Source organism: Tachyglossus aculeatus, chromosome 1 (genome assembly GCF_015852505.1).
Source record: "Tachyglossus aculeatus isolate mTacAcu1 chromosome 1, mTacAcu1.pri, whole genome shotgun sequence".
NCBI classification, from domain to species: domain Eukaryota; kingdom Metazoa; phylum Chordata; class Mammalia; order Monotremata; family Tachyglossidae; genus Tachyglossus; species Tachyglossus aculeatus.
The window spans coordinates 89,946,719-89,965,308 of NC_052066.1; the positions used below are offsets into that span (position 1 = coordinate 89,946,719).

Sequence of the window (18,590 nt, forward strand, 5' to 3'; positions counted from 1 at the left end):
GGCTCCCCGCTCTCAAGTAGCTTATGGTCTATTGGCGCTCCCTCCCATAGAGCCATAGCAATTGCTACTCCCAGGGTGCAGGTCTCCATGGGACTCCATTCTGTCCATGTCCCTAACTTTTATTTTAATGTCTGTCTCTCTCTCTAGACTGTAAACTCATTATGAGCAGGGAATGTATCTACCAACTTTGTTATATTGCACTCTCCCGAGTGCTTAGTACAGTGCTTTGCACATAGTAAGCACTGAATAATGCCTTTGGGCTCTAATGGGCTAGTAGATAGAGCATAGGTTTGGGAGTCAGAAGGACCTGGGTTCTAATTCCGGATCCATCATTTTGTCTTCTGTGTGACCTTGAGCAAGTCCCTTCACTAGGCCTCAGTTCTCTCCTCTGTAAAATGAGGATTTAGACTATGAACCCCGTGTGGATCAGGGACTGTGTACAACCTGATTAGCTTGTATCTACCCCAGCACTTAGAACAGTGCTCAACACATAGTAAGTGCTGAACAAATACCATTATTATTACTATTATTATTAAATGGTTTAGCATTTTCTAAATGTCAATGTGATATGTTGTTTGGGGCACTGGAAAGTCCTAATTCTTGGACCAGAGAGTGGGACCTTAGGATTTAGGAGAAACAGCTTTTTAGGAACTTGGGTCCTATGGCTATTTCCCACAGCAGCAGTTTCTGCTCAATAGAAGCTTGTGAGTCTGTGCCCAAAAGTTGCACGCATGACCACGCTGCTATACTCAGCCTGGTGTACTTGGCTTTAGTTGCTTTATATGAAAATCAGAGTTTTGGTGGCAGCACGGAATATGTGTGTGAGTGTGTGTGTGTGTGTGTGTATATATATCTGTATTGTGTGTGTGTATATATATAATCTTTATTGCTCTGGGTTAAGGGAGTTACTGATTAACAGTTCCGTGTACTGAAGTTTCTCTTTCAACTGTCTACTTCCTTGTGTGCTCACCACATTTTTTAAAAAATTGAAGAAACCATGAAATAGGCCTTAAGAATGACATCCAGGTGAGTCCTTTCTGGATATGCAGTGTCCTCTAGGACTGTGCCAGGGGTGGGCAGGGAGGTGGAGGGACTGTTGAGGGTTTGTTAAAGGCTAAGACGCTGGACCCCAAGTGAGGACCTGTATTCTAGCCCTAGCTCAGTTGTTGACTTGCCGTGAGAACTTCTGAAAGTTACTTCCCTGGATGTTTCTATTTCCTGGTCTGCCAAAGTTCAATGATGACAATAGCCCTTCCCGCCTCTCGGTAATTTTGGGAGAATGGGGAGGTAATTTCCGTAACTTTGGTCCTTGCCAAGAAGGAATCATCAAACCTATATGTAAAAGCCCCTTCATTTTTATGTTAATTTAGGTTTGTGGAGCCTAGTTGGTGGTGGTGGTTGTTGTCCTATGCCATCGAGTTGCATCCGACCCATAGCGACTCCACGGAAACATCTCTCCCAGAACGCCCCACTCTCCATCTGCAATCATTCTAGTAGTGTATCCATACAATTTTCTTGGTAAAAATATGGAAGCGGTTTACCATTGCCTCCTTCTGCATGGTAAACGTGAATCTCCACCCCTCGACTCTCTCCCATGCCTCTGCTGACCAGCACCGTTTTGGCTTGTCAAAGCCAAGTTTTGGCTTGTAGCAGACAGATTGTCTTCCACTTGCTAGCCGCTGCCCAAGCTAGGAATGGAATGGGTAGGCCTCTGCTTGACTCTCCCTCCCGTAGTCGAGACTGATAGAGTACTGGAAACTCTCCAGGTGCGACCCTGAGAGGTAAACTGGTGGTAACTTGAGTAAATAAGCTTATTTTAGCTGGTGCCAACAGTGGGCACACTGAAAGAAACCCACCCATCTTTCTCACTCCCATATGGACTCCCCAAATTTCTAGTGTGACATGTAAAAACGTGTTCTCTTTGCACTCTCTTTGAGACTGTTGAATGGGTTTTTACCACACTAATGGACACATGAACCAACCCAAAATTACACTGTTTTGTATTATAGTGGTTGCTCTGCTCTTTAAGAAGATATGCTCAGTGCCATTTCAAGGGCAGGCCAGTGGCCATCCAAGCCCAGTGTTCTCTGTTTGGCTGAAAAACAGGATACTTCAGGGAAATGTGTGTATTGTCCTCCTGGTCAGTGAATTTTGCAGTTAGGATGTAGCTCCTAATTCCTCTGGACTGCAAGCTCCTTGTGGGCAGGGAACATATCCACCCAATCTGTTATGTTGTACTCTCTCAAACACTTAGTACAGTGCTCTGCACCCAGTAAGTGCTTGATAAATGCCATTGATAGTTTGCTCTAACTTTTTTCTCCAATAACCTGTTCTGGTTCTCTCGCAAATTTAGCAATCTCCTTCCTGAACCTAATGTTATCTCTTGCTTGCATACTCTCCTATAGCAATCAATTCCGTATCCCGTCTTTCTGCACTGTGAAAGAGTTTTTCCTGCCATCTGTCCAGCATCTACAACCTTAATAATACTAATCATTGTAGTTTTAAGCACATACTTTGTGCCAGGCACTGTACTAAGCCCTGGGGGGATACAGGCAAATCTGGTTAGATATAATCCATGTCCCACATGCGGCTCACAGTCTTAATCTCCATTTTACAGATGAGGTAACTGAAGCACAGAGAAGTCAAGTGAATTGCCCAAGGTCACACAGCAGACAAGTGGCGGAATCAAGATTAGATTAGATTAGAACCTAGGTCCTTCTGACTTCCGGGACTGGGCTCCACTAGGCCATGCTGCTTCTCTGGGTGACCCCTGATTTTTATGAGGAGGGTTGAATTTGGATAAAAATAATCCTTTATTAGACGCTGTTGTCTGTTTGAATTGCATGCGGTTCACTGGGCAAATTAGCCCAATACAATCCCAGCCTGGAGAAAAGAATCTCAATGTCTGTACCTTCTCTCGTACACTCTTTCAAAAGGGAGGAGAAAAGAGAAACCTGCTGATTTTTTTTTTTTAGTGGAATTGAAGCGCTTGCAATGTGTCAAACACTGTTCTAAGAGCTGGGGTAGGTACAGATTAATTAGGCCAGACGTGGTCCGACCTATTCTCAGACAGGGTCTTAAAAAACAAAAACAAAACACACACACACACACACACACACACACACATACACACACACACACTTTGGGTAGGACCTCCTTGCCATTGAACTGTGCATTCAGGATGTACCTCCTAACTATAGACTGTAAACTTGTTGTGGGCAGGGGACTTGTGTACCAAATCCAGAATACTGTACTCTCCCAGGCAGTTAGTACAGAGCTCTGCACACAGTAAGTGCTCAGATAACATTAATTGATTTGATGTATTGATCAAATCAATTAATCAATTGATGTGATTTGACTCAACTGTATTGAGTACTAACTGTGTGCAGAACACTGTAGTAAGCATTTGGGGAAATACTATACAACAGAGTTGGTAGACATGTTTCTTGCCCACAAAGAATTTATAGTCTAGAAGGAGAGACAGCCATTCTTATAAATTATGGATATATACATAAGTGGTATAGAGTTGAAAGAGGGATGAATAAAGGATGCAATTCCAAGTGCAAGGGTGGCACAGAAGGGAGTGGGAGAAGAGGAAATGAGGGCTTAGTTGGGGAAGATCTCTTGGAGGAGATGTGCTTTTAATAAGGCTTTGAAGTGAAGGCCTTATTCATTTGATTATTTTTATTGAGCACTTACTGTGTGCAGAGCACTGCACTAAGCATTTGGAAAGTACAATTCAGCAATAGAGACAATCCCTGCCCACACCAGGCTTGCAGTCTAGAAGGGGGAGACAGACATCAAAATAAGTAAACAGGCATCAACATTAATATAATTATAGATATGTACATATATACACAAGTGCTGTGGGTCAAGGAGGGGAGAGTAGGGGAAAGGGAGCAATTCGGAGTGATGGAGAGGGAAGAGGGAGCTGAGGAAAAGGGGGGCTTAGTCTGGGAAGGTCTCCTGGAGGGGGTGAGCCTTCAGTTTCTAGACTGTGAGCCTACTGTTGGGTATGGACCGTCTCTAGATGTTGCCAACTTGTACTTCCCAAGCGCTTAGTACAGTGCTCTGCACACAGTAAGCGCTCAATAAATACGATTTAATGAATGAGTAGGGCTTTGAAGGGGGGGAAGTGTGATTCGCAGATTTGAGGAGGGAGGGCATTCCAGGCCAGAGGTTGATGGCAAGGTGATGGAGAGGTCGGAAGCCAATAGTGAGGAATTTTTGTTTGATATGGAGATTGGTAGGCAACCACTGGAGATTTTTGAGGATGGGGGTGACATGCCCAGAATGTTTCTGTAGAAAGATAATCCGGGCAGCAGAGTGAAGTATGGACCGAAGTGGGGAGAGACAGGAGATTGGAAGGTCAGAAAGGAGGCTGATGCAGTAATCCAGTCAGGATAATAATAATAATAATGATGGCATTTATTAAGTGTTTACTATGTGCAAAGCACTGTTCTAAGCACTGGGGAGGCTACAAGGTGATCAGGTTGTCCCACGGGGGGCTCACAGTCTTAATCCCCATTTTACAGATAAGGTACCTGAGGCCCAGAGAAGTTTAGTGACTTGCCCAAAGTCACACAGCTGACAATTGGCGGAGCCAGAATTTGAACCCCTGACCTCTGACTCCAAAGCCCGTGCTGTTCCCACTGAGCCACGCTGCTTCACATGATATGATGAGTGATTGTACTAACATTTCAGCGGTTTGGATGAAGAGGAAAGGGCAGATCTTGGTGATGTTGTGAAGGTGAGACCAGCAAGTCTTGGTGATGGATTGGATGTGTGGGGTGAATGAGAGAGCGGAGTCAAGGGCGACACCAAGGTACTGGGCTCATGAAACGGGAAGGATGGTAGTGCTGGCTACACTGATGGGAAAGTCAGGGAGAGGACAGGTTTTGGGAGGGAAGATAAGGAGTTCAGTCTTGGACACTTTGCGTTTTAGGTGGCAGGAGAACATCTGAGTTGAGATGTCCTGAAGGCAGGAGGAGATGCGAACCTAGAGGGAGGGAGAGAGAATGGGAGGAGATATAGATTTGGGTGTCATCTGCATAGAGATGATAGTTGAAGCCGTGGGAGAGAATGAGTTCTCCAAGGGAGTGAGTGTAGATGGAGAATAGAAGGGGACCAAGAACTGACCCTTGAGGAACCCCTACAGTAAGGGGATGGGACGGGGAGGAGGAGCCCATGAAGGAGACTAAGAATGAACAGTCAAAAAGATGAGAGGCTATGAAGAGGGAAGGGCATTCCAAGCTAAAGGCAGGACATGGATGAGAGGTCGGCGGCGAGATAGATGAGATCGAGGTACCGTGAGTAGGTTGGCATTAGAGGATTGAAATGTGCGGTTTGAGAAATGAGTGCGATAAGGTAGGAAAGGGCAAGGTAATTAAGTGTTTTATCATCATCATCATCAATCGTATTGAGCGCTTACTGTGTGCAGAGCACTGTACTAAGCGCTTGGGAAGTACAATTTGGCAACATATAGAGACAGTGGGCTCACAGTCTAAAAGGGGGAGACAGAGAACAAAACCAAACATACTAACAAAATAAAATAAATAGAATAGATATGTACAAGTAAAAGAAATAGAGTAATAAATATGTACAAACATATATGCATATATACAGGTGCTGTGGGGAAGGGAAGGAGGTAAGATGGGGGGATGGAGAGGGGAACGAGGGGGAGAGGAAGGAGGGGGCTCAGTCTGGGAAGGCCTCCTGGAGGAGGTGAGCTCTCAGTAGGGCCTTGAAGGGAGGAAGAGAGCTATCTTGGTGGATGGGCAGAGGGAGGGCATTCCAGGCCCGGGGGATGACGTTGGCCGGGGGTGGATGACATGGGCCGGGGGTTGATGGCGGGACAGGCGAGAACAAGGTACAGTGAGGAGATTAGCAGCAGAGGAGCGGAGGGTGGGGGCTGGGCTGTAGGAGAGAAGGGAGGTGAGGTAGGAGGGGGCGAGGTGATGGACAGCCTTGAAGCCCAGGGTGAGGAGTTTCTGCCTGATGCGCAGATTGATTGGTAGCCACTGGAGATTTTTGAGGTTTTAGAGCTGATGGTAAGGAGTAGAGGTGGATGGGCAACCACTGGAAGTTCTTGAGGAGTGGAGTGACGTGGACTGAATGGTTTTGTAGAAAAATGATCCAAGCAGCAGAGCCAAGTATGGACTGAAATGGGGAGAGTTTTCTTTTTGTACTACTTTTCTGAGGATAGTAAAAATTAAGCCAGATACCAAAGTAGTGTCCAACTGGGGAAAACTTCCTACACCGTTTGTTTTTTTTTAATTTCTTGCCATCTTTACCACCATATTGATTTCTGGGGTGAATCTTCAAGTGGATGGGGAACATGTCCACCAAGGGAAGCAGTGCGATCTGGTGGAAATAGCGTGGTTTTGGGTTCTAATCCCAGACCCACCAGTTGCCTGCAGTGTGACCTTGGGCAAGTCATTTAACTTCTCTTTGCCTCTGTTTCCTCATCTCTAAAATGTTCTCCGTCCTACTTAGGAATGAGCCCCCTGTTGTTGGGTAGGGACCGTCTCTATATGTTGCCAACTTGTACTTCCCAAGTGCTTAGTACAGTGCTCTGCACATAGTAAGTGCTCAATAAACACGATTGAATAAATGAATAAGGGACAGGGACTGGTTCTGACATGATTGATTAATTTGTAGAGTAATTGTGGTAGTCAAGCACTTACTATGTGCCAGGCACTGTTCTAAGCGCTGGGGTGGATACAAGCAAATAATAATGATGGTATTTGTTGAGTGCTTACTATGTGTGAAGCACTGTTCTAAGCACTAGGGTGATGCAAGGTGATCAGGTTGTCCCACATGAGGCTCACAGTCTTAATCCCCATTTTACAGATGAGGGAACTGAGGCTCAGAAAAGTTGTGACTTACCCAAGGTCACACAGCAGACGTGGCGGAGCCAGGATTAGAACCCATAATATGACCTCTGATTCCCGAGCCCGTGCTCTTTCCACTGAGCCATGCTACATTGGATCCAGTCCCTTTCCCACATGGGGCTCATAATCTTAATTCCCATTTTACAGATGAGGTAACTGAGGCACAGAGAAGTTAAGTGACTTGTCGAGGGTCACACAGCAGAGATGTGGTGAAACCAGATTTAGAATGCAGATTCTTCTGACTCCAAGGCTCATGCTTGATCCACTAGGCCATGTTGCTTCAACTCCAGTGCTTTAGAATAGTATTGACACAGTGGAAAGAGCCCGGGCTTTAGAGTCAGAGGTCAGGGGTTCAAATCCCTGCTCTGCCAATTGTCAGCTGTGTGACTTTGGGCAAGCCACTTAACTTCTCTGGGCCTGTTACCTCATCTGTAAAATGGGGATTAAAACTGTGAGCCCCCCGTGGGACAACCTGATCACCTTGTAACCTCCCCAGAGCTTAGAACAGTGCTTTGCACATACTAAGTGCTTAATAAATGCCATCATTATTATCATTAATACACGCTTAACAAATACCATATAACAATAACTCTATTATATTGTGCTCTCCCAAGCACTTAGTGCAGTGCTCTACACCTATCAAGCACTCCTATATACCACTGATTAACTCAAGGGTTATTGCTCTTATTCTACGTTGAAGACATGGAATTGTAGAGTGATTCAAGGTGCTGTGACCACAACAGAGAAAGATCAGGGCATCAGAGTGAGTGACAAGCCTAAAGTAGCATTGCTGTTCACTTTATAAGGAAGCAGAAGGCTGGCATGTACTAATTGGAGTACAGCGAGTAGTGACTTCAAGAGAAGCAGCTGACACAGTGGATAGAACATGGGCCTTAGAAGGTCATGGGTTCTAATCTCGGCCCCACCACTTGTTTGCTGTGTGACCGTGGGCAAGTCACTTCACTGCTCTGTGCCTCAGTGACCTCATTTGTAAAATGGGGATTGAGACTGTGGGACAGGGATGGTGTTCAACCTGATTACCTTGTATCCACCCCAGCGCTTAAGACAGTGCCTGGCACAAACTAAGTGCTTAGCAAGTACCACAGTGATTATTATTTTTATTATTAATAATAGTTCCTTTGAGTTCAACCCTGTCCGGATTCTCCTTATTAAGTCTAGTCTGTCCCATACAACTTGAGAGGAAAGTTAGGAGGCCTTCCCAGACTGAGCCCCTTCCTTCCTCTCCCCCTCGTCCCCCTCTCCTTCCCCCCCATCTTACCTCCTTCCCTTCCCCACAGCACCTGTATATATGTATATATGTTTGTACATATTTATTACTCTATTTATTTATTTATTTTACTTGTACATATCTATTCTATTTATTTTATTTTGTTAGTATGTTTGGTTTTGTTCTCTGTCTCCCCCCTTTTAGACTGTGAGCCCACTGTTGGGTAGGGACTGTCTCTATATGTTGCCGACTTGTACTTCCCAAGCGCTTAGTACAGTGCTCTGCACACAGTAAGTGCTCAATAAATATGATTGATGATGGTTGATGATGATGAAAGTTGAAAAGTGGGAGAGATTTCTAGAAGGAGCGACTTTTGCTGTTTTTATAGCTATGTCTTTGAACCTTTTCCAGGTGAACTAGGGAAATCTTGCTTTGTCCCCTCCCTGGCTTTCAACACCCCAAATTGACACTTCCCAATCCAAATCCACTCCATCTTCCCCTCTGTACTAACGGTCTCTGCTGCCACTCAATCAATCAATCAATCAATTGTATTTATTGAGCTTTTACTATTTGTAGAGCATTGTCCTAAGTGCTTCGGAGAGTACAGTATAACAGAGTTGGTAGACAGTTTTCTTGGCCACAACGAGCTTAGAGTCTGGAGGTAGAAGTGCACAATAGACCCCGCTACCCTGGCATCATGGCATCATAGTTGGTGGTAAAAGTGCACTATAGACCCCGCTATCCTGGCATCATGGCATCATAGTTGGGGGTTGGGACAAGATGGGGGACAAGCAGGTGGCGATAGGGGAGGAGGATGGGGGTGGAGACCACCTCTCCCCCTTCTTTGGGGACAATCCAAGAAACCTGCAGGAATGGGAAAGGAGCATGGCTTAGTGGATAATCAATCAATCAATCGTATTTATTGAGCACTTACTGTGTGCAGAGCACTGTACTAAGCGCTTGGGAAGTACAAGTTGGCAACATATAGAGACGGTCCCTACCCAACAGTGGGCTCACAGTCTAGAAGGGGGAGACAGAGAACAAAACATATTAACAAAATAAAATAAATAGAATAGATATGTACAAGTAAAATAAATAGAGTAATAAATATGTACAAACATATATATACAGGTGCTGTGGGGAAGGGAAGGAGGTAAGGCTGGGGGGATGGAGACGGGGGAGGATAAAACACAGGCCCGGGAGCCAGAGAACCTGGGTTCTAATCCTGGTTCCTCCATTTGCCCACGGGGTGACCTTGGGCTGGTCACTTTTCTATGCCTCAGTTTCCACAGCTGCAGAATGGGGATGCAGTTCCTGTTCTCCCTACTATGGGACAGGGCCTGTATCTGACCTGATTAACTAGTATCTACTCAAGTGCTCTGAACAGTTCTTGACATAGAGTAAGCACTTAACAAATACTATAAAAAAGGGGGAAAGAAACCCAACTGGGCTAGGGAGGTTGAGATGAGTATACCTGCCCCCCCCCCCAATTCTATAAATATTAATACTTACTAAATCTTACTTAATCTACTTTGAATTCAGGAAGGATTTTCAGTCCCCTAATGTGGGACCTTTATATTTGCCCCTGCACTTAATATAGTGCTTTGCATATTTTATGTGCTGAAAAATGTTCGTTGTAATAATAACTATGTTCCAGGTGGTGGAATTGTATTTCTGCCCCAAGGCAGGGAGATGGATAAATGACCTCTTGTGTTCCATGACGAAGAGCGTAGAAAAGAAAAAAGGAAAAACAGGGCATTATAATTCAGCCATACCTGGAGTATTGCATGTGGTTTGCTGGCCTGCCTTAAGAAGGACCTAAGAGAGTTGGAAAAAGTTCAGAGAAGGGCACTTAAGATGATCAGAGGGATGGAATAGCTTCCGTACGACAATTGTGAAAATACGAGCTCTCGATCTAGAAAGTTGGAAGCTGAGAGGGGAAATGATCGAAGTATGCAATATCCTGAAAAGGAAGGCAGATGAGCTCAGGATTGATGTTCATCAAGTCCCAGCTGACCTGGATGATGGCATCTCCATCGAGCTGGAAGGTGGTAGAGCCAAAGCAAATTGTTTCACACAATGGGAAGGGAGCATGGGGTATTCCGTTCAGAGATCACTGAGCGGGCTCAAGGCATCAGTAAATGTGAGAGAGTTTGGATCCATTCATGGACGTGAGCGGTCCGTAATTCACTAGAGAGGAATAATTAGAGGTTGAAGAAGATCTGTCCCTTCCCGTGTATTTGGAGGTCAAGAAAGGCAGTCCTCACATTCACACGTTCACTCAGTAGTATTTATTGAGCACTTACTGTGTACAGAGCCCTGTAGTAAGTGCTTGGAAAGAATAATACAGCTATAAAGAGAGACAATCCCTGCCCACTAAGGGGTCACAATCTAGAGGGGGCTCACTCCGTTCCTTCCCGTGTTCCGTAGTTTCTTTTGAAGACAGTGGTGGGCTGGGTGGACCAATGGTCTGATCTTGATTGGGCATTGTGTATGCTCTTATCAGGTCCAGTTTCTAAAGCTGCTGTAGAAAGTGAGGGCACCCTTCTTGCAGATTCCCCGTATTAAGGAAACTGTGAATTTTAATAATTAACTCATGTCTCACAATGCTGGCATGCACACAGCTGTTTCTGCTGAAACTATGGCAGGCTTTATTGAAGCAGTGTGGAATTGTCGGAAGAATTCTGCAGTCACCATTTAGTCAGCGTATCCTGAAAACACCTGTTCTGGCAAAGCTGAGTGTACTTGTTCGTTTATTCTGATTATTCTATTGGGAAACTTTTTGTGTGTCTTCCCCTATGTAAGCTCTTTCTAGGCAGTGAACATGTCTGTTATACTTGTCCAAGCTCTTAGTTCAGCACACTGCATCCAGTTAGCACTCAATAAATTCCACTTTTTCTACTACTGTTATTTTTTTCCTTTTCTCCTCTTATTCTTTTATTACTTCTGCCAAGAGCAATGAGTGGGGGGAATAAAGATCAAAATCCACCCAGTTCCTCTGTAATGTGAAGGAGAAATTCTTGCCCAACTCCGCTTTAGGGAACACTCATGTGATTCCGACATTGTGTGCATGCATGGCTTATTGGATAGATAGCAGACCTGGATTTTAATTCCAGCTCCGCCTCTTGTCTGCCGTGTGACTTCGAGCAAGTCACTTCACTTCTCTTTGTCTCGGTTACCTCTCTGTAAAATAGGAATTAAGATTGTGAGTCCCGTGGGGGACACGAACTGTGTCCAACCTGACAAACTTGTATCTGCACCAGCACTTTAGTACAGTGTCTGGCACATGGTAAGCACTTAAATACGATAAAAAAAATGAAGTGATGGACTGGATTGTGTGGTGGGCATTGCTGATTAGATGTGGAGGTATCTGCTGAATCTGCCTCTGGCCTCCAGTCTTACATGTGGGGTCCTTTAGGTTGTCCTTCAAACAACTCTTTTTGTGACCTCCCAGCTTCAGTAGGGGGAGTGGGTTAAAGGGAAACCCTCCCTGTTGAACCCCCTTTCTTCATCCTCCTCTTACCTTCTGCCCCTTCTTCCCCTCCTCCCATACCCCGAAGATGACTAGGGCCTTCAATTTATGGCTGTTCTGTCTCCAGAAAAATTGTAGTGGGGTACTAACTCCAAATAGGGTGGCCATTTGTCCAGTTTTATATTGCACGGTCTGGTTTTCAGCCCATCTGTGTCACTGGGCACCTTTTTGACCAGGATTTTCATCTTAAACTCTCAGCCTCCCTTGGCTTCTACTTCTGAGTGCTCAGAGGTGGTCCCCGTTTACAGGGCCCTGGGAGAGGAACGTAATGACTCTATAGCAGTTGAAGGGGTCAGGGCTCTCCCTAGCCCCGGCGGTACACTCAGAAGTTAATTCTGTGAACTCTCTTTTTATGGTATTTGTTATGGTAAATGCTTTCTATGTGCCGGGCACTGTTTTAAGTACTGGGTAATGGTACTTATGTGCTTACTCTGTGCCAAGCACTGATCTAAACACTGGGGTAGAGACAGGTTAATCATGTTGGACACAGTCTCTGTGCCATATGAGGCTCACACTCTTAATTCCCATTTTAAGGAAGAGGTGACTGAGGCCCAGAGAAGATAAGTGACTTGCCCAAGGTCACAGAGCAGACATGCGGCAGAGCTGGGATTAGAAACCAGGTCCTTCTGATTCTCAGACCCGTGCTCTATCCACTGAGCCACACTGTGCAGAGGGCTTGTGCTGTCCTTTCTTTGAAATTGTAAATTATGCTGTCAGGAAGTGGGTGTTCAGAATGCAGTAGAACCATCAGTCAAACGATGGTCTTGAGTGGTTACGGTGTGCAGATCACTTTGCTGAACACTTGGGAAAGTATAACACAACAGAGTTGGTAGATGCGATCCCTGCCCACAAGAAGCTTTCAGTATTTGGATGAGATGGATATCAAAATAGGTTTTGGATAGGGGAAATAGTAGAGTACAAGAATATTTACAGAAGTACCGTGGGGCTGGAGTGAGTATCAAAGTGTTCAGCCAGGTGCGTAGTTGACAGAGGGGAGGGCAACTAAAGGAAATAAAGGGCTTAGTTAGGGAAGGAATCATGGAGGAGAAGTGATTTTTAGGAGAGTTTTGAAGGTTGGGAGAATGGTGAACTGTTGGATATAATTAATAATTACGGTATTTGTTAAGCGCTTACTATGTGCCAGGCACTGTACTAAGAACTGGGATGGGTTCAAGCAAATCAGGTTGGACGCAGTCCCTGTTCCACGTGGGGCTCAAAGTCTCAATCCCCATTTTACAGATGAGGTAACTGAGGCAAAGAGAAGTGAAGTGACTTGCCCGAGGTCACACAGCAGACAAGTGGCAGACCCAACAAATAATTCTATTTGTTCTGACGACTTGACACCTGTCCACGTTTTTTTTTTTTGTTGTCTGTCTCCCCCTTCTAGACTGTGAGCCCATGTTGGGTAGGGACCGTCTCTATATGTTGCCAACTTGTACTTCCCATGCGCTTAGTACAGTGCTCTGCACACAGTAAGCGTTCAATAAATACGAATGAATGAATGAACAACGGACAAGTGGCAGGATATGAAGCAGGAGGGAATTCCAGGCCCAAGGGAGAATATGGACAGGGGGGTTGGTGTTGGGATAGATGAGGTCCAGGTTCAGAGAGTAAGGGGATGTTAGGAGATCAGTGAGGGTAGGTAGGAGGGAAAGAGCTGATTAAGTGCCCTGTAGTTTATGGCGAAGAGTTTGATGCCATGTTGGATGGGCAACCACTGGAGGTTTTTAAGGAGTGATAATCTTCCTTGGCCCATTTCCATGAGTTCGGAGTAGGCTTTAATACGGTTTTGAGTGTGATCTCGTACTTAAAGTTTTTTTTTCCTGCTATTTTTGGTCTTACGGTGGTATGACTATGCATTTCCGAATCGTGGCTTTTTTGTTATTAAAACTTCCAAAGAATCTATGGAATTAGAGGGCTAGAAAAACCTGTAATTGGCTTCTGGTAAATAAGATAGAACGAAGAGATTTTCAGGTTTAGTTAACATTGTTCCAATAACATTGTTCCAAGTCTCAAGTTAGTGACTTCTAAGAGGCGAAACAGTTGAAACCTGATTAAGTTGCAGTCAGTCACAGTCTGGTTGATTAAACTCCAAGCCGATAATCTGTAGAAGATTTTCTCCTTTAATTAAAAGATGAAAGAAGAAAGTGAAGCTTCTGCAAATATGTGATGTTAATTGAAAACAGAAAACTATCTTATGCGTCCCAAGAATGTTGCTTCCAGATACTTGGAGAATTTGTAAGCGTTCAGTAAATATGATTGAATGAAAGTGTGATAATTATAATATGATTGCAAGAACAAATAACAAAAACAAAATCTTTAAATGAGTTCATGCTCAAAATTTTACTATGTCAGGAAAATCAATCAATGAATCGTATTGAGAGCTTACTGTGTGCAGAGCACTGTACTAAGCGCTTGGGAAGTACAAGCTGGCAACATATAGAGACAGTCCCTACCCAACAGTGGGCTCACAGTCTAAAAGGGGGAGACAGAGAACAAAACCAAACATACTAACAAAATAAAATAAATAGAATAGATATGTACAAGTAAAATAAATAAGTAAATAGAGTAATAAATATGTACAAACATATATACATATATACAGGTGCTGTGGGGAAGGGAAGGAGGTAAGATGGGGGATGGAGAGGGGGACGAGGGGGAAAGGAAGGAAGGGGCTCAGTCTGGGAAGGCCTCCTGGAGGAGTTGAGCTCTCAGTAGGGCCTTGAAGGGAGGAAGAGAGCTAGCTTGGCGGATGGGCAGAGGGAGGGCATTCCAGGCCCGGAAGATGACGTGGGCCGGGGGTCGACGGCGGGACAGGTGAGAACGAGGTACGGTGAGGAGATTAGCGGCGGAGGAGCGGAGGGTGCGGGCTGGGTTGTAGAAGGAGAGAAGGGAGGTGAGGTAGGAGGGGGCGAGGTGATGGACAGCCTTGAAGCCGAGGGTGAGAGTTTCTGCCTGATGCGCAGATTGATTGGTAGCCACTGGAGATTTTTGAGGAGGGGAGTAACATGCCCAGAGCGTTTCTGGACAAAGGCAATCCGGGCAGCAGCATGAAGTATGGATTGAAGTGGGGAGAGACACGAGGATGGGAGATCAGAGAGAAGGCTGATGCAGTAGTCCAGACGGGATAGGATGAGAGCTTGAACGAGCAGGGTAGCGGTATGGATGGAGAAGAAAGGGCGGATCTTGGCAATTTTGCGGAACTGAGACCAGAAAAGTTGGGGTAGATACATATGTTGCCGACTTGTACTTCCCAATTGCTTAGTATAGTGTTCTGCACACAGAAAGCACTCAGTAAATATGATTGAATAAATGAATACAAGCTAATCAGGTTGGACACAGTCCATGTCCCACATGGGGTTCGGTCTTAATCCCCATTTTCCAGATGAGGTAACTGAAGCACCAACAAGTTAAGTGACGTGCCCAAAGTCACACAGTAAACATGTGGTGGAGCTGGGATTAGAACCCAAGTCTTCTGGCTCCCAGGCCCTGGCTGTTTTCACAAAGTCACGCCGCTTCTCAGAGTCCCCCGTGGGCCAACCTGATCACCTTGTAACCTCCCCAGCGCTTAGAACAGTGCTTTGCACATAGTAAGCGCTTAATAAATGCCATTATTATTATTATTATGACATTACTGCCGCTTTTCAGGGGGGCCAGCTGAGGCCCAGGAGAACCTTAGGAGTCCGTAGATCCTTTGTCTGAATCGGATTTACTGATTGCCCAGGATCGGACCTTCCCGAGACCGGGAGGGATCCACCCCGAAACATCCTTAACAATGGGAGAGAAAACCAGCGTCTGGTCTGGAGGCGAAGGAAAGGGTTGACCGAGGCACGTGTGGGGGAAACTGGCGCTTTTGACAGTTCCCTTTGCCAGTAGAGAAACGGCCCGTAAGTCCCTGCGGAGCCACCTGTACGTTTGCCAAGCAGTTTGGGATTTTTCCAGCGAGTCCTCCCTTCAGGGCTGGGGCAGCATCAAGCCTGGGTCTGTCTGTCCACAGTCTCCCTCCCTTCCTTCACAGTTGCCTCGTTACAGTATGGTTTACTTTAGGAAAAGGGAAAATACCTTAGGGTGGATTAGGGATAGAAAATAATCATCCTTTTCCCTTTTCATGGAAGGGAGAGGGGAAGAGGCGGGGGGCTTGGAAGAAGCTGAGCTATGATAGGACATTGGCTGCTTACAAAAGGCCTTAGATAACTGGCTTTGGTGGTGCTTAGCAACCAGAAGGCTGGCGTGTGGTTTGGGACTGGAGGAGGAGGAGGCCGTCAACCGCCATCTGCCCCCATCAATAAGGGCCCCTGTGGGAAGGGGGAGAAGGAGGTGGGAAATGGAAGGAAGGAGGCAGGAGGGCTGTGTTTTTGTTGAGAAGTTGCGGGGCCAAGGATAGGGTACTCAAAGGGAAGAACTACCTTTCCTCCTCCACCCCAACACCCTCCCTTTTCATGATAATAATAATTATAATAACAAAAATAATTGTGGTATTTAAGCACTTATTTTGGGCCAGGCACTGTATTAAGTGCTGGAGTAGATACAAGCAAATCAGGTTGGACACAGTCCCTGTTCCACGTGGGGCTCACAGTCTCAATCCCTATTTTACAGATGAGGTAACTGAGGCCCATCATCATCAATCATCATCAATCGTATGTATTGAGTGCTTACTATGTGCAGAGCAATGTACTAAGCGCTTGGGAAGTACAAATTGGCAACAATTTACAAATTGGCACAAATTGGCCCAGAGAAGTGAAGTGACTTGCCCAAGGTCACACAGCATATGAGTGGCAGAGCCTGGCTTAGAACCCATGACCTTCCAACTCCCAGGCCTGTGCTCTATTCACTACACCATGCTGGGAACAGGAGGGGAGAAACTGGATGTGAATCACTGGGCTTTTGTTTGTCAAAATCCAGCTGGGACCCTGGGTGATCAGTTGGGTAGCCCAGACTGGGAGGTGGGGATGTATGACCTCGTTTGGACTCTCACATTTAGGATCTCCCATCACCTGCCTTCTGTTCCTGATTCTGAACAGCCTTGATGGTCCAATCAATGGCATTTATTGAGCACTTACAGGGTGCAGAGCACTGAACTAAGCATTTGGGAGATTATAATAGAATAGGTAAACATGATTCTAGCCCTCAAGGAGCTTCCAGTCTCCTGTGGGAGGCAAGTGGTGTGGCCTAGTGGAGGACTTTGGTTCTAATTCTGATGCTTAGTATGTGTCAAGCACTTTTCTAAGCACTGGGATAGACTCAGGGTAATCAGATTGTCCCACATAGGGCTCACCTTATCGATACCCGTTTTTAAGATGAGGGAACCGAGGCACAGAAAAGTTAAGTCCTTGTCCAAGATCCCACAACAGACAAGTAGCGGTGTTGGGATTAGAACCTGGGTCCTCCGATGCATATGATATTTCCACTAGGCCATGCTGCTTCTTGATTAGGCAGTTCAGATGCATAGGTGATCCAGTAGGGAGGAAAAATAGGGTGGGGGAGATGTAATCCAGTGGTGAATATAAAACACACCCAGATGGCTCAGTGGGTTCTGCCAAGCAACAGCTGTTCCCTAGAGAGGGTGTGTCTGGCCCAGCTGGTGACTGGTATCTGTTCTCTCCCTTATCTCAAAAGGAGGCTTCAATCAAGGTGTTCACCGTAGGGCTAGTCATCTCTGTGATGATGTTACATAGAACATTAATTTTCCCAGAGTGCTGTCATGTAGTACTCTATTTCCCATCATTTCAAAGTTATGCTTGAGAGGAAGGAAAGGGCAAATCATGTTTCTTCCCCTCCCGTTTTACAGATGGGGAAACTGAGCCACAGAATTGGTAGTTATAGAATGTGGTTCTGGAGAGGACCTTGAGAGACCAACTGGTTAAGACATTCAATTGTATTTATTGAACACTTCGCGTGCAGAGCTCTGTATTGAGTGCTTGGGAGAGTTTCTTGCCACCAGGCAAAGAAGTGACCAATCTGTCTAGTATTTTCTTTCAAAGGATTCCAGACTTCTCAAACCCCTTCTGGTAACTTATTTGGGGTTGGACAATCCTGATAACGCCTCATCTTCCTACTCAAACCCTGTGGTTCCAGTGTTTACCATCACTTTACACAACACAGCTACCCACCCCTGACTCACCCATAATCGTGGCGTCATCCTTGACTCAAGTCTCTCATCAAAGTCACATATTCAATCTGTCACCAAATCTTGTTGGTTCTACCTTTGCAGCATTTCTAGAATCTGCCCTTTCCCCTCTCTCTCCAAACTGCTTGGCGTAGGGGATATAGCACCGGCCCAGAGCCAGGAGGTCATGGGTTCTAATCCAAACTCTTTCACTTTGCTGTGTGACCTTGGGCAAATCACTTCTCTTCTCTGTGCCTGTTACCTCATCTGTAAAATGGAGATTGAGGCTGTGAGCCCCATGTGGGACAGGGACTATGTTCAACCTCTTTGATTGTATCCTTGTATCCCCCCAGTGCTTAGAACAGTGCTTTGCACGGAGTAAGTGCTTAAAAAATGCCACTATTATTATTATTATCCACCCCAGCACTTGTGCCAAGTGCCTGATGCATAGTAAGTGCTTAACAAATTCCCTAATAATAATGCTACCACACTGATCCAAGCATTTATCCTATCCCACTTTGCCTCCTGCATCAGTCTCCTCATTGACCTCCCTGCCTCCTGTCTCTCCCCTCTCAAGTCCATACCTCTCTCTGCTTGCCAGACCATTTTTCTAAAAATAGACCTTACATCCATGTGTGCCCACTCCTCAGAAACCTCCAGTGGTTGCCCATCCATCTCTACATCAAACAGGTAACTCCTTCCCATCAGCTTTAATCCACTCTCCCCAACTACTTATCTCGCTGATCTCCTACTACATCCCAGCCTGCACACTTGACTCCTCTGATACCAACCTACTTTAGGTACCTCAATCTTGCTTGCCTTGCTGCCAAC

The 18,590-nt window shown here is 45.6% G+C and overlaps 1 non-coding gene across 1 annotated transcript; it reads right to left on the bottom strand.

Annotated features, from left to right (window-relative positions):
- Positions 1-1,642: 1,642 nt before the first annotated feature.
- LOC119937807 lies at positions 1,643-1,784 on the bottom strand. The gene has a single exon (XR_005454219.1). It is a non-coding gene; the product is annotated as a small nucleolar RNA SNORA7 (small nucleolar RNA).
- Between the last annotated feature and the right edge of the window lie 16,806 nt (positions 1,785-18,590).